General features: G+C 39.5%; 1 non-coding gene and 1 pseudogene across 2 annotated transcripts; one reads left to right on the top strand and one right to left on the bottom strand.

Annotated features, from left to right (window-relative positions):
* Positions 1-7,809: 7,809 nt before the first annotated feature.
* Positions 7,810-12,050, top strand: LOC146707274 (uncharacterized; annotated as a pseudogene). The gene is made up of 8 exons (XR_014921005.1): positions 7,810-7,918; positions 8,162-8,369; positions 8,484-8,595; positions 8,708-8,798; positions 9,405-9,492; positions 9,588-9,721; positions 9,863-10,071; positions 11,259-12,050. The product of XR_014921005.1 is annotated as an uncharacterized LOC146707274 (transcript).
* Positions 12,051-12,241: 191 nt separating this feature from the next.
* On the bottom strand, positions 12,242-12,314 carry trnav-aac (transfer RNA valine (anticodon AAC)). Its single transcript has one exon. It is a non-coding gene; the product is annotated as a tRNA-Val (tRNA).
* Positions 12,315-16,828: the final 4,514 nt, after the last annotated feature.

The following is a 16,828-nucleotide window of genomic DNA, read 5'->3' as shown; positions in this document are numbered from 1 at the left end:
AACACTGTCCTGTTGTTTCTTTTAATGGGTAGAGTGCCTGTAGCTGTGAATACATTCTAATAAATTAATTAATACATTTTACTAAATTGTAGCAGTAGAGATATCAGAGATTAATGGGAGTTTATTGTAATCTGGCTAGTATTGATGATTTGACTGACACTAGTGTTAGTGTTAGACAATCAACACTATTCAGTGTTAAAATTTTAAACACCAGGGCTAGTGTAAAGTACTACCAACACTATTTGGTGTTAATTTTTAACACTTAACACCAGTGTAGAATATTGTTGACACTGGTCAGTGTTAGTCAGTATTAATCTTTAACTCTGTACAGTGTTAAAATAACACTAGGTCATTGTTAAAAATATGACACTTTGAAAAGTGTTAATTTAACACTCAAAAGAGTGGACACATATAGACACTTTTCTAGTGTTATATTTAACACTCACAGTGTCAATTTTACACTGGCGATTTTGCTGTGTAGAAAGCTAGCGGCTCTCCAACGGGAGAGTGAGAGACCAGTGTTGGACTGTAGAACAGCTTTGAAATTCATATGAGTTGTTCGCACTAAAGTAAAAAGCACCATCACTTCATGCGGATACCCTCTCGGCGCCAGCTGCGGTTGCAAGGCTGGAGCCGAACAAAAAAACTCCCTGATAACGACTGTGTTTAGTCTGTTCATTCCCATTCCATGCAAGGCCACCTGGGTTGGCTGAAAGACTGTTTACTTAGCCTAGCAGGGCGAAGGACACTGTCTCAGCTGAACTCTGGACACGCACACACATACATATACACTGATATGCACACACTCATCCCCCCTCCCTTTCCAAACGCCTTCGACGCTTATTCCCTTCCAATGCTGACGGTGGATCAAGGAGACCAGCGCACAGGCTGCAGGCCCGGATGTACTGTCTAAATCGGCTGTCTCTCACCCTTTACCCACCCCTGTTGCTTGTCATGTGTTTCTTTGGTGTATTTAGAGTTTTTTCATGTGCAGAGGTGTTTTTTTCTGTTCTCAAACTGATCTCCCTGTTGGAGCTCAGTCTGGGGGGGAGTTATTTTTTTTTTTCGCCTTATCTTTCCTCATGTGGTGCATCTTCCATTGTTATACCTCTCTTCCCCATGTGATGTTTGTGTAATGTATGTATGGTCAGAAGGGTAAGTCGGCGCTGGCAAAGGTCGGCAGCCTTAACCCAATTTCCTTCGGGGTCAACCTTCAGGATCAATAAAGTTTTATTGAATTGAATTGAATTGAATTGAATTGAATTGAAATTGCCCTCCGATGAATGCATCAGAAGGCATTTTGGAGAGCAAATTCCGATGCGTTCACTGGAGTGTGAATGTAGATTAAGTTTGCACTTGTGTTTAGAAGTACTTGCATGAGTGAGTGTGAATGAGGCATGTTGTATACAGCGCTTTGAGTACTCTGGGAGAGTAGAATAGCGCTATATAAGAATCAGTCCATTTACCATTACGTGAATTGTTTTTTTTCTTCTGTTTTTCACCATGTAATTCTATCATAAAGTATTGTTATTGTTAATTTATTTCAAACATGTAAACAATATACAGGTACATTTAGTAAAGAAAATAAGAGGGGGAAAATACTATACAAAAGTCAATACATTTCAATATTGCTACTGTTCAGATTCATTTACATGTTGAAAGGGAAGAAGTACACACTTATTTAATCCCACCCCTTTGCCAAAAGTTATCAGTTAATATTTAGTCAGCTTCCTTACTGATATAATCTGTAATAAAAATAGTGAACAGATTTCTGATATATACTATATACTATAATATCACATCATTATTTAAATAGAGACATTCACTTAATTTCAGTATTTAACCTTTCTTTATAGTTTGAGAAGATCATATTTTTATAACTCTTTCTGAACTGTTTTATGTTTGGACGTTGATTTAATTCCATATTCAAACTGTTCCACAGTTTCACTCCATGCACAGAAACACAAGAGCTTTTTCTTGTGGTACGTACCTTCCCGGTTTTAAAGTTACAAAAAAACCCTTAAATTATAACTTCCTTCTTTACAGAAAAACAAAAAACATTTTCTGAATATTACCTGGTTCAGACTGCAAAAATAGTGAGTTTGTGGGTTCCCTATAACCTGCATTGTGGATGATTCGAACTGCTTTTTTCTTCTTCTTTTTTTTTAAGAGTAAAAAGTGAATGTAATGTCATTTTAAAGTTGTTGCCCCAGACCTCTGCCCAATAGCTTAAGTATGGTGAAACCAGTGAACAGTATAGAACGTGAAATGATGTTCTGTCGAATACCTGCTTTGCCTTGTTTAGTACTGCAATGCTTCGTTATACTTTAGAATGAATATATCTTACGTGAGCTCTCCAGTTAAGTTTTTCATCTGTCATTACCCCCACAAATTTATTTTCACTGACTCTTTCAATATCAACACCATTTATTTGAATCTTTGCATTTGTATTTAAACTACTATTTCCAAATAACATAAGTTTAGATTTATTCAAATTTAATGATAATTTATTTTTATCAAGCCAGAACTTCACTTTACTTATTTCATTAGTCATATCCCCCAATTAATTCTGCAGATCATCACCAGAGCAAAAAAAGTTTGTATCGTCAGCAAAGAGAACCATTTTTAATACTTTGGACACATTGGACAGATGTCGTTAATGTATAAGTTGAAGAATTTTGGACCCAAAACTGATCCTTGGGGTACACCACAAGCAATGTCCATACATAAAGAGCAACCACCATTTAATTTCACAAACTGCTTCCTGTCTATTAAAAACTCCGGACCCAATCTAAAACTACCCCTCTGACACCATAACGTTCCAGTTTTCTTATTAAAATATATCATGACCTATAGTGTCAAATGCCTTTGTCAAGTCTATGAATAACCCAGCCACATATTGCTTTTTGTCTATGGACTTTGTGATGTATTCTATTGAATCTAATAGTGCCAATGATGTTGATCTGAATCCGTACTGACTCTCGGTGAGTAGTTTATGTTTATCTATAAATTTTTCCAGTTGGTTGTTAAACAGTTTTTCAAGAATTTTTGAGAATTGAGGTAGTAAAGAGACTGTCTATCAGTGTATCCGGTTTTTCTGTGCTTCCCCAGGATCAGTGATTGTTCTTGCTAAATTTGGTCCAGCAGTTACAAAGAATTCATTGAGACTATTTGCCACAACATCCATATTGTATTCTTCATGGTCATTACAAATGAAATACTTGGGATAGTTCTTTTGTCCAGCCCCACGTTTTATAACACTGTTCAGTATTTCCCATCCATCCATCCATCCATCCATCCATCCATCCATCTTCATCCGCTTTATCCGGGGCCGGGTCGCGGGGGCAGCAGCCTAAGCAAAGAGGCCCAGACCTCCCTCTCCCCAGCCACCTCCTCCAGCTTATCCGGGGGAATACCAAGGCGTTCCCAGGCCAGCCGAGAGATATAATCTCTCCAGCGTGTCCTGGGTCTGCCCCGGGGCCTCCTCCCGGTGGGACATGCCTGGAACACCTCACCCAGGAGGCGCCCAGGAGGCATCCTTGTCAGATGCCCGAACCACCTCAGCTGGCTCCTTTCGATGTGGAGCAGCAGCTGCTCTACTCTGAGCCCCTCCCGGATGGCCGAACTTCTCACCCTATCTCTAAGGGAGAGGCCAGCCACCCTAGGGAGGAAGCTCATTTCTGCCTCTTGTATCCGCAGTCTCGTTCTTTCGGTCACTACCCACAGCTCGTGGCCATAGGTGAGGGTAGGGACGTAGATCGACCGGTAAATTGAGAGCTTCGCTTTTACACTCAGCTCCCTCTTCACCACGACGGACCGGTGCAGCGTCCGCATTACTGCAGCTGCAGCCCCAATCCGTCTGTCGATCTCCGGCTCCCTTCTCCCATCACTCGCGAACAAGACCCCGAGATACTTGAACTCCTCCACTTGGGGCAGGAACTCATCCCCGACCCGGAGTGGGCACTCCACCCTTTTCCGGCTGAGAACCATGGCCTCAGATTTGGAGGTGCTGATCCTCATTCCCGCTGCTTCACACTCGGCTGCGAACCGTTCCAGTGCGAGCTGGAGGCCCTCACCCGATGAAGCCAACAGAACCACATCATCTGCAAAAATCAGAGATGAGATTCTGAGGCCACCAAAGCGAAAGCCCTCCGCCACTTGGCTGCGCCTAGAAATTCTGTCCATAAAAATTATGAACAGAACCGGAGACAAAGGGCAGCCCTGGCGGAGCCCATCACCCACCGGGAACGAGTCCGACTTATTGCCGGCAATGCGAACCAAGCTCTTGCAACGGTTGTATAGGGATCGAATGGCCCGTAGCAATGGGCCAGACACCCCATACTCCCGCAACACCTCCCACAGGACACCCCGAGGGACACGGTCGAATGCCTTCTCCAAGTCCACAAAACACATGTAGACTGGTTGGGCAAACTCCCATGCACCCTCAAGTATCCTGGAGAGGATAAAGAGCTGGTCCAGTGTTCCTCGACCAGGACGAAAACCGCATTGTTCCTCCTGTATCCGAGGTTCGACTAACGGACGAACTCTCCTTTCCAGCACCCTGGCATAGACTTTCCCAGGGAGGCTGAGGAGTGTGATCCCCCTGTAGTTGGAACACACCCTCCGGTCCCCCTTCTTAAAGATGGGGACCACCACCCCGGTCTGCCAGTCCACAGGTACTGCCCCTGATCTCCACGCAACATTGCAGAGGCGTGTCAACCAGGACAGCCCTACAACGTCCAGAGCCTTCAGGAACTCGGGGCGGACCTCATCAACACCAGGGGCTCTGCCACCAAGGAGTTGTTTAACTGCCTCAGTGACCTCGCCCCCGGAAATTGGCGGGTCATTCCCCTCATCCCCAGACTCTGCTTCCTCCTCGGAAGACGTGTCAGTGGGATTAAGGAGGTCCTCGAAGTATTCCTTCCACCGCCTGACAATTATTTTATAACACTGTTCAGTATTTCCCATAATCTTTTAATATTATTTCTAGTTATATCTAATTGCTTCATATCCTTCATATCCTTTATCTATATCTAAGTATATTAGTTAACCTATTTTTATATCTTTTGTATCTGATTTCTGCATTTTTAGTTCTCTTTCTTAAGAAATGTCTGTATAGAGCATTTTTCTTTATACATGCATTTTGCAGACCTTTTGTTATCCATGGACAGTTCATATATTTATGTTTCCTACTATATTGCTTTATTGGACAGCTCGCCTTGAGGCGACTTTTGTTGTGATTTGGCGCTATATAAATAAAATTGAATTGAATTGAATTGAATTGAACTGGTATTGTACACTAATGTAAATATTCAAAGGAATTCATTATACGCACTATTAACGTCATGTTCCTGATATACTTCACCCCAGTTCTGTTTCAATAAATCTTTTTTAAATGCATTCATTCTTTCTTCTGTTCTTACTCGCATGTACATTTTTTTTAAATTGTTCATTTTATTGATCTTGTAATTCCTATCATAGATTGTAAAAAAAAATTGGAAGATGGTCACTTATGTCGTTAATCAGGAGTACACTTATTTTCAACTTCATTTGTAAAAATGTTGTCTATGAGAGTTGCACAATGTGATGTGATCCTGGTGGGTCTAGTAATTTTAGAGAATAGGTTTATAAAGTACATTGCGTTTATAAATTTGTCAGTGGTTTTATGTTTATTTGGGTTTAGCAAAGCAATATTGAGATCTCCACAAATGAGAACTTTTTTTGTGACCTATTTCAATAAATGTTTCTTCTATCCAGTCTTTAAATGTCTCAATACTACTACCTGGAGCTCTGTATATACAGCTAATTATTACATTTTTACTTTTCTTTACAAATTTCAACTGTAATGGTTTCCAGTACATTATCAATCACCATCGTCATCTTATCCACCACATTAAATTTCAAGGATTTGTCCACATACAAGGCCACTCCTCCTCCAGTAATTTAGTTGTCAGTGGTCTTTCATGCCAAGTAATTAGCATGACAAAATCAGTAAATATATCTATGTGGTAGTTTAATTTTGCTTGGTCATCTTAATGTTGGGCTCCTCCATTTGCATTAGGATCTTTCATATGAAGAATTCCAGTAAACAGTTATCAAATATGGGTTTCAGTCAGCAATCAATGTGGTTATTAAGAATTATTAGCATTAATGTTCAGTTCGGTGTGTTTAGTATAAAATGTTAACAGGGCTGAGACTAGCTTCTTTACCACCTGTTAGAAGATGTAGCCTCAGATCCTCCTCAAATACTAATGTGAAGAAAAAAAGATGAAAGGTGAAAAGGACCGATTATTCTGAATACCAAATGGCTGTTTTTCTTAATAGAAACACACTCATTTTTGAGTTCGGATGTGGTTTGACATTTTGTGTGTATTTTTGCAGATTGTAGTCATTTTTTTGCAAAGAAAGAAAGAGAAGAGGTGGGTTTTTTTTGTTTTTTTTGCCCGTGTACTGAGTTAGGGGAAGTCCAAAAGTCAGAAGATAGAAGGTGCCTCACGCCTCTGTGAAAATGATGAGAGGGGCTAAAACATCGATATCAGAGGGGCAAAAAAAGAAGAAAAGTCATTATTCAAAGTAATTATACTCCACTTAGAAAGTCTGTATTTTGTACAAATTGTCAAGTTTGTCAGTTTGCCTGACTCATCCAGACCTTTATGTCTTTAAGATATACTTATATTTGACTAAGTGAACAGTTTCATCTGTCCTATATCTAGATAAATATGGCTGGGCTCTGACATCGTAGTAATGCAGTGTTTTTAATAATTCTTAAACAGCACTTTGTTTAAGCAAAAACAAAGTGCTGTTGACTGCTGCACTTATTAGTCTGTAAAATTTCAGATCTGTGTCAGAGATTATCCCAAGGTTCCTAGCCTGTGTTTTAAGGAGTTATAAAACTCCCAGGTAATTCTTCAGCTTCTCAGTTAATAATTAATAGAGCTCTGTTTTAGCCTCCTTTAACTATAGTAAAATGCAGGCCATCCATTTTTCGACATGAATCCATATGAAATGGTGATTTCCAAAATTCAAAGTGTAAACCTAATGCATTGCAATTAAAAAGGATGATATGTTGGCAAATAATTTGACCTAGAGGGGGCATGTACAAAGAAAAAAAGACAAGGTAGAACCCCGTGGAAGTCCAGCAGTCATAATAGCTGATGTAGAAAAGTATTACCAGTGTTACCTGAAAAAGTCTAAGAGAAAGTTTAATTTAAGCCACTTAACGTGAATCTGAATATGACTGGCTATATATAAATCACAACACCCAAATTATAACTTCTTTGACATGTTTTAGCCATCTGCTACAGATTATTGTTACTGCAGTTCGGCATTTATAGATCTGGTAGAACAAGTTATTGTTAAAATCAACTGTTTTAAATTGTGAAATAAATTTTAGCCAAAGATCATTTTCAGACTCTGGCCATATGTTTGAGATAAAGTCCGAATACCACATGTGATTATATAATGCGAATGAGAATCTAAACAAATAGAGAACCTAAAACTTCAGCATGGTCCATTTAAACTTAACATGTTTGTACTGATCACGATAAAAAGAAAAGCTTGCTTGAAATTTTCTAAGTTAGCTTGCACATGGATGCAAAACACTAAATCTGAACAAACATTTAATTTTTCATCCTGTTTTTAATACAGTTTAAATGTCAGTGTGGTTCACATGCAAATGCAGCTACTGCTAATGCATTAATATAGATAACACGCTGTGTCTTTGTGTGTGTTGCTGTGCACGCTCAAAAATGGTACATCCTGGAGGAAATGACTTTGCCTTTTTTGTTGTTGTTTGTTTTTGGGAGGTTTTCGGGTGGTTCAGGTGATACGCAAAGACTTCACATGATGCTCTTTGACAGTATATCAGGTGGAATCAAATCAGCAGTTGAGAACAGATCAGTCGCAGGTCAACCAGCAGGTAAGTCACTGACTGAAGTCGTTGACTGTTTTCTTAGTCTGTGTAACAGAGGACAAAATGAGGCAGGATTTTCTGTTTTATCACCTGTTTATAGAACTTATTCTTGTTGTATTCGTATTAATGTATTTCTATATGTGTTTGTGTGTGACTGCATGAACAAAAAAGAGTGAGGAATCAGAATCATCTGTATCTTATCAGCCCCATGATTTTTTACTTTATTCATGTACACATGAATCTGTGCAGGAGAACCAAGAAGCACTCAGTACTGAAGTGAGTACAATCCTTCAACTCTTTGAGTGACTAAACTTTGGAAACAAACCATCCCAGCGGTCTCTAAGAAAACTGACTACCTGAAGAATGGAGAGAAACAAGAAAACCGTTTATTCACTGTTTATTCTGCTGCTACTGCTACTGGTCTGCAAAAGTGAGGAGTGTCCCAGCCTTCCAAAGAGTTAGTCGTCTTCTTCCCCCCCCTCTTGATTTATATCATATAACAAACTTTAAGATCTGTTGTTTGACATATTTACTCATTTTCATTTAATCTCTCCTGTTTTAATTCTCACAGATCTCACTTGCTACACTGACTACAATAGAAACATCACATGTTTGTGGAACAGCAAATACGTGTCTGATGACACTGCATGCACCATACATGCTCACTATAAATCTCGACGCCTGTAAGGACCTCGGTCACAAAGAGAAATCCTCAACACATAAATACTCACAATACATAAATCACACCTGTTATCATGTGCACCAAAAAGAGATTAATACTGTTTTTTTTTTCAGTTCTTACAGCGCTTCCTGTCACCTAAAGCCTTTTGATGTCTCCAGACCAGCTCTAAAGAAGTGCTCCCTGATCTTTGAAATTGAATACACTGTGAGTGTGTGGAAAAATCAAATTGTTTTCAAGCCCCAGATATACAATCATATGTCCTATATGTCAGTTTGTAGTCTAAGTAGTGATCGATGTTGGATTAATTTTAAAAACTGGTTAGCCAAATTTATCAAGCACATACCACAGTTAACGAAAGAGAGAGGGGTCAGTGAGCAGGGATCTTTAAAAATTGTTTTTTGCCAGAATCATTCTCTTTGACTTTTCCATGTTCTGTATTTGAAGTGAAGTTTAAGGTAATTATAGCTTTTGTCCAGCTTCTTTTTAATGGCATGAAAGTGAAATTGCAATGAAATCTGAAAGTACAGAAAAATCCTTTTAAGTGAATCTATTATTTCTCATTTTCCGCTTTGGATATTTTAATTTCTATTTTACTAGACTTTTGCCTGTTGAACAGTTCAAACTGCACCGCTTTAGTCTTGTACTGAGTGATGATACATGTACTCGTTATCTGTCTAAAAGAAGCTTCATCTCTTCTCTCTTTATAGCTGCTCTCTGTTTATACCAACTCTGTTGTCTGATTGGCTATTTGTGACTCCAATCTTTGACTTTGGCAAACTTCAAATTTGATTTAAACATTTTTTTTTCCAGTTTCTGTCTTTCCATGAGTTGTCCCTTAATCTGAGCTGCAACCAAATGAAGCAGAGTTTAATCACTTCCTTCAAGCCATCCTGTCACAGTGAGTGTAATCTACAGTATAAATACTGGCTCTTTGTGATTTACAGTGCGAGCTATTCATGGTGACCTAAAACAACTGTGTGTGTGATCTTGCAGTAAAGGTGAATCCTCCTGCAGAGCCAAAAGTCAACTTCACGTCTGTTTCCTGGTTGTCCCAAGTCCCCGAACATGAAAGGATCAGTTCATACAAAAGTAAAGTGCAGTGGAAGAAGCAGGATCAGTCATGGAGTGTAAGTTTAGATTTTGTGACACAATGTGAACAAGTTTAAGTGTAAAGTGATCTTAAAAGTGCACGTTTAAATGACAACCCTGTGGCTGTGTGAATCCAAGCAAGATTTATTCTCAACCCCGCACTGCTTTCTGTCTGTCAGGATCCCGCTGTGCGCAAAACACGTGGCATTCAATGTGGGCAGGAGTGCAAGGCAGAGCTGAAGCCACATTTGCTGATCCAAGGCGAGAGGTATGAGGCACGCGTTCGTGTGCGGTCTATTTTTCAGCACCGCAAGGGAGCCTGGAGTGACTGGAGCCCCACTGCATCATGGGAGTCACCAGCAAGAAGAAAGAAAAAAACTTACCATGTGTAATTGCTATAAACTTTCACAGCACACATTGCAACCTGTACCCAGATATTTAAAATCACAGATGTACGGGATGTATTTAAAACTTAGGTTTTTGGTAGCACTTAATAATAATGTCACAATGTTAAGAATTATTAATGTTTTAGTAAGGTATTAGCAAGTGTTTAATTCATACTAACAGTGAGTTACTATCAGTGATAGCTGTACATGGTGTAGTAGTAACAGATGTATAAATATATGTGTATTTAAAAATGACATACTGAGGAGGAGTAATTATATATAAAACATGGAGTACACACTGTTAGGTTCATTTTTGAGAGAGAGAAGACAAACATGCTCAAAGCGCGTTGTCTTAAATGTATTAAGCATTTGAAGGCTCAAGTTAAAAAACAGCTGCCGAGTCTCTTTGCTTGCTCAGGAGAGCCAAACGAACAAAGAGCAGCACACCCAAATAGTATAGACTTTTATGGTGGGTCACAGAAACAGAATGTTAACATGATTGGTGGAATCAGTTGAGGGTGGCCTTCGGTCTGATACTGGTGCACGTTTCTTCTTCTGCACCTCTCTGGATATCAGCCTTATATGGAGATGACCCTTTCGCAGGCAACACTCCCATTACCATGGCAACCACCTGTCGTTCTCCAGCCTGGCCTATAGAGTTCAAGAAGGGGGGTTGTCTTGTAGCTATCACGACCTCCATCCACATTCCTGTGAAGGATCTTCCCCCTGTTTGTCTGCCAGCATCAGAGTGAATCCAGACTATTCTTCAATACATTGTGTGCAGTAAAGGATAAACAAATGTGTGTTGCTAATCATCAAGTGTTAGCCTTAAAGATAATAAATCCCATCAACACTTATTACCTCAATAATGCTTAAAAGTGTAATATTATTATAAAGTTCTACCAAGTTTTTTAACTGTGACATGATTTTTTATTTTTTTTTGCGAGGAGGGTTTGTTCTCCACCACAGTACGTTCATAAGAATCAAAAGAATAAAAGAATACATTTTTATAGTCACACAACGCATGCTTCTTATTAAGTGAAGACAAAACAGAAGAAAGACCTCCAAACAAACAGTAACTGAATGATGCTGCAGTAAAGGAATGGGGCAGTCTTATGCAAAAGATTTGAATGCAGACATTAATAATAATAGTAATTAAATGAAGGGTGAATATGTAAACTAAATAAAGTAAAGACAGCACTGAAGCGAGAGAGAAAGAAAAGGAGACGTTAATGCTGCTGCTCAAAGGCAGCAGTAACAGTGAGCCAGTGCAGGTGATTTCAGACTACGAGAAAACTGAGAGGCTCGACAATGATTGATTTAGGCTCCAGAGTCTAGATTCAGGCATGTGCAGTTGTGCAGAGGTCAGTGAAGAGAGCATGGAGGCAGATAGCATCAATATGACTGATAGCCATGATGAAGAACCTGAGGCTGAGGAGGAGGGAGGGAATGAACAAAAGGCAGATTTTCAGAGGCTGTTTGGAAGCAGCGGAGGTGTGTTTGGCAAGTCTATCCAGGTTTGTTCTGATTATGAGCGAGTGGAGAAACAGCAGGCTGACAGCCCGGAGCTTCCCAGCTTGGATTCAGGTGTTAGCAGTGGGGGAGAGGAGCAGCTGAGTCAGGATGAGGGCATGGAGGATGTTGATAAGTCCACTGAATCTACACGCTTCCTGTTTCCGCCTCATCCTTCCAGTGCTTTACCATGCTCCCTGCTCTCTTTTCCACAACTGCCTCTGAACTTGCCTGGGCCACGACTGAGTCCAGCTTTGCAGCTCCAGCCAGGTCACAAGACACAGGGGTTTGTTCTGATGTCAACAGGCAGGTCGGTGGAGCCCTCTGGTGATGGATATATGCCAGTGAAACAGGAGGAGGGCTGAGAACAGACAGCAGGCTCAACTAGCAGGACAACATAGCATGTAGCACATGGAGGAGTCATCACAGTCACTCAGTTCTCAGGAAAATGTAACATCACATAGAACAGAATAGCTCTTTATTGTCATTGTTACAAAAACAATGAAAGGCACTTTGGCATTTCTCCATGTGTGTGAAGTACACAACAGCGTAAGTATTTACACAATAACACAGAAAAAGAAAGCTGCTAAGTTGCGGAGAGCGCCGGTCCGCTGCGTCTGCTCGCGCCGCCATCTTGAAGTAAAAAAAAAAAAAAAATCATGTTTCCGCCCGGTTTCGAACCGGGGACCTTTCGCGTGTTAGGCGAACGTGATAACCACTACACTACGGAAACTGCGTAACCGTCCGCTCAGTTTTCACAATATGTGAATCATGAATGCATTACCCTTAATATCTTTTCTGTCAATGTTTATGCTTGATTAGAAACTCATAGGCAAAAAAATAACGTGACTATTTCTATAATGTAAGGGCTGCCCTCTCTGCCATCCCACTAGCTGACCTAACTGTGCTAAGATTCCCTACATGCACTAAAGTTCTTGGCCACATACATATTGAGTTGCTTGGCTATAGAAATCCATACCGTGAAGCCCCAACGCACATTTTTTTAAATTTATGTCATTGGCAGAGGAAGTTTGATGCTGTGCAGAGCCTTGGTGACTTTTACTGCACCCCTACCCATTTATTATGAAAAAGCAGCGCAACTGATTTTGCTTTTTTTTTTGTTTTTTTTTTTGTATAATACAAAATGATTTGTATGATTTAGATTTATACTTAAGTGGCAGCTATTTACTGGCTTTAGAAAGTTATTTTAAATGATGTCATGTCATGAATAACACAAGCTAGTTTCCATAAAAACTAAAAGTGGTGAAATTCTCAAAAAATGAGCGAGAAGTGTATGTAATTTTACATATTTTGTTGTTCTGTGTGTGTGTTTGATGTGTATCTGAAAAACTCACTGCAACACAGTTTTGAAAACACTGAAAAGACCTCAAAACATTTTTTTTTAACTTAAGAGAGGGGCCGAGGACACAGAAAAGACACACCTGCACAAAAACATGAAAACACAGAGAGCGACACATGACAGAGACACAAGGGGAACCTAATGGCCAAGGAACAAAACAGCGAATACAAGAACTTGAAACATAGAATAAACTCAAGACTACTAAATGAACCTAAACTACACCATGATACATAATAGACACCAAAACACAAGAAACTCAAAACACTGGGTTAAATGACCGAGAACCATGACACAGATCTGTTACCAACATACTGAAATGTCATCAAAATGAATTTAATTGATAAAACTCAGAAAGATCTAAAAAGTCTGTCAGATTAATGCCCGAATGTCACAATATGGTTTACTGACATTAACAGTTCCTTCATTAATATGTGTATGCATCATGGATCTGACACTAAATAATGTTTCATTTTCTTCCTTTGTACATCCCCAAACTGTTATTCTTACATTTGTATAGTAAAAATAGAAAGATCCTGCCTCAGAGTTATATTGAAAAGCTTGTTTGTGCATTTATTACTTAATGTTTAAATTACTTTTATTGTAATTTATTATAATCAGGTTTTCCTAAAAACGCCTTCAGTTAATTTAATCACTAAAAATGATCAATCACAAGTTCTAAACCCTTTCTAACTTCATACATCATATCCTGTCACTTTTCAATCAGTTGGACACGTCTGTTCATTCACGCTTTCCGTGTCTGGGAACAGCAGTACTGAGTAAAATTGCATTTTTGGGGACGAGTTGTATTAAGTTTGTTTTGAATACTTAGCAAACATTCAGCAGCACAGCAGTAGTTGTTAACAACGTCTTCCATGTTTAGTGAGACACTAACTCTCACAATACTTTGCTAGTTTTATTTATGTAGTATCAGGTGCAGCTGTAGTTCCCAGCCATGGTATAACCTACTTCAGCGATGTCAAACTCAATTTAGGGCCATGCACAGTTCACTTTGATCTAGTAGGCTAAACCAGTGAAAGTGCCCTTTCTTTTGGTGTAAAGATGTTTAAATACACATTTAACCCCAATGAATATGAGATAAAGAAGTGCAATTTTGGGTCATATGAGCTCTTAGTTAGTTAGTCTTAGTTAGTTAGTTCAGTTTTCTGCCAAAGCTGGGTCTCTTTGTCAGTGTGAAGCCAAGCGTACTTAAATGTTTTAGCATAAACCGAGCAGATGTTCACCAAACGTCTGGCCCGTGAACTGTGGTAAGAACACGGACTCAACCATGCTGTGCTGAAGTTTGTAGTTAAAAGAGCTCTCGTCCTGTATAAACCGCTAATATTGAGACAGACAGTAAATGGAGAAGTCCTCCAACATTTCTGCAGGATCGTATACCCCGTTTCCCCTTAGTTTTTTTTTCTCTGATTAGAATACATAAAGTGTGTCCATGTGATTCTATTAGAAAACTGTGTTTTCATTCTGCAAGTTAATCGATATTTGGAGAGGAGAGACTGAGAAGGTGAGAGGTGATGGGACCCTGGGGATACACCAGGACTGATTCAACAGTGTGTGAGGAAGAGGGGGAGAAAGGGGAGCCAGCAGCTGCTAAGAGATGCAGAGGAGAACAAGGGGAGAATAGACAGCTGTTCTCTGTAGTTGAGGAACTGGTGAAAACATTTAAAACAGTTTCTAAAAATTTGCTTCCTGTATTTGCAGAAGTATCTCCAACCCAAACTATAACAGCTGCATACAGGGAACCACTGATGTTTATGCTGCACGACAGGATTTGACAGAGAAAGAAAGAAAAAAAAAAAAAGTGAACCACGGACAAGTTTGATAATTCTTTGATTTATCCAGAATATATTTAGTTAAACTGTTGTTTTCATCAAAGTGGGATTGTGCTGGTTTCAGTGGGAAAAGTATGAAGTTTATTTAAATAAAAAGTTCAAAGACCTGTGAAAGGTTGTAAATTAATAAAGTTTGTCAGTATTTTATAAGGATGTCATGTTTCTGTATCACATCTGTCCCGTTTGAGCCTCTTACCCAAACATCAGTCTGTTTGGTGCTCCGATATCTTCAACATCTTACGTAAATTGTACTGCAGTTTTCTCATCCAATAAAATAATATTTACTTCATCAGTTTGTCTTCAGTTTTATGTGAAACATACAAGGATCAAATCTTTTTAGTTTATTTTAGGGATATGGGATATTGTCCTTAAATATAATTAAAGCTTTCAGACAGTGTGTATGAATATTTCTCTGTCAGACAGTCACACAAGTAAAACAGAAATTTAAACCTTGAATTTTAACTGAAATACAATATTTGAGACAACTACATTTTTTGTTTCAAAATTTTTTGTATAGTAAAATCTCAATAATGTAAATCCTATTACATTTGTAACATCACAATGAAATGAGACTCGTTTCAAGAGCTACACTAGCAAACTAGTTTACTAGCTAAACTTAGCATAATTGTTGGCTAAAGGGACTCGGTGCATGGTTGTGGTGTTCTCCCAGATGCATCAAACAATACAATTTTCTCTGTTTAAAGTCAAACAAATGATATAAAATAAAGCTCTATTTCCATCGAACATGTCAAACATGAGCTGTCCACCACAGCTGTAGCTGCTTATGGCGCGGTTGCTAGGTAACAGAAACTTTCAGTAGCAATGAGCAATAAACCCTATACTATACAGAGGTAAGAGATCACAATCTTCATATCAGAACTTATATTTAAGTTTCAAAAGTTAAAAACAAAACAAAACAAAAACAAAGAGATGAGATGTTTAAACTGTTTAAGAACTAGTTTTGAAATCATAATACTTTCACTTCACTGCTTTCACAGTCATAGTAACCATGAAACAATTTTAACAAATAAAGAGTTTCGGTTTAACAAGTCTACAAGGTGCCATTGGTGGCTGACGTGTTAAGTAACTTGATAAAGAGTACAAAGGGAATTGAAAAAAAGCACATACTCATAGTGGCTGTTGTGGTGTTTCACAGTTCTTCATATGAAGTCTCAAAATATGTGACCAATCATATCACTAAGTTACTGTTGTCAGAAAAAAACCCACAGTTCGTAGCTTCTTCTGTTCTTTTCTTTGAACTCTCTTTCATAAGTCACACTAGATGTAAAGAAGTGTTATATAGGACAAAGGTAAAGCTTAAATTATCTTACAGACATTGAAATGACAGAACACTGAACACACCCGGACTGGTATGTTCTTAATGTCACTTTATGTTTTTTTAAATTATATTTTAGTTTAATAGGCAGGCAAAACAGACAGGCTAAGAGCAAAGTGCTCTGTTAGGTTGAAGGTCTTTAACATAAGACCGTGTGTGTGAGGAGAGGAATTTTAAATTATATTCTGGATTTAACAGGGAGGCAATGAAAAGAACCAATATTGGAGAAATATGCTCTCTTCCTTTTGGTAGTGCCAGAGCCAGCAAATTGGCCAATGTGACGTGGCGACCCAGTCCTGACAGCAAAGAACGGCAACAGTAGGAGACAAAGCGTGTGATTGGCAGCAGGGCAGAGGTATACCTCTGCCTACATTTGTGAGTAGGGTTTCCACGAGCTGGGCTGGGGTGTGATGGCCCCAGTGAACCGGCCGGTCAGCTGCCGGCTCAGCTGCCGGCCCAGCAGCCAGCCCAGCTGCTTCTGATGCTGGGCCAAATGATGCAGCACTGGCGGCGATGTCCGCATGGCAGGCGACGGCCCAGGACGAGCAGCTGGCTGTTCTGTGGGAACAAGCACCACCAAGCAGCACCAGCACGTCCTGCCCTGCTGTCAGTGATGCTCAACTGGATGGCGGAGGGAGAGGATCCACAGGTTTTCAGGCCACGGTGCTGGCATGTCGCTGGCCGGAGGAGGAGAGGGCGACACA

The sequence above is a fragment of the Copadichromis virginalis genome, linkage group LG6 (genome assembly GCF_057382275.1).
Source record: "Copadichromis virginalis isolate Kocher_CV1m ecotype Utaka linkage group LG6, C_Virginalis_male_GT1.1, whole genome shotgun sequence".
Taxonomy (NCBI): domain Eukaryota; kingdom Metazoa; phylum Chordata; class Actinopteri; order Cichliformes; family Cichlidae; genus Copadichromis; species Copadichromis virginalis.
This window is presented reverse-complemented; position numbering and strand designations above follow the sequence as displayed.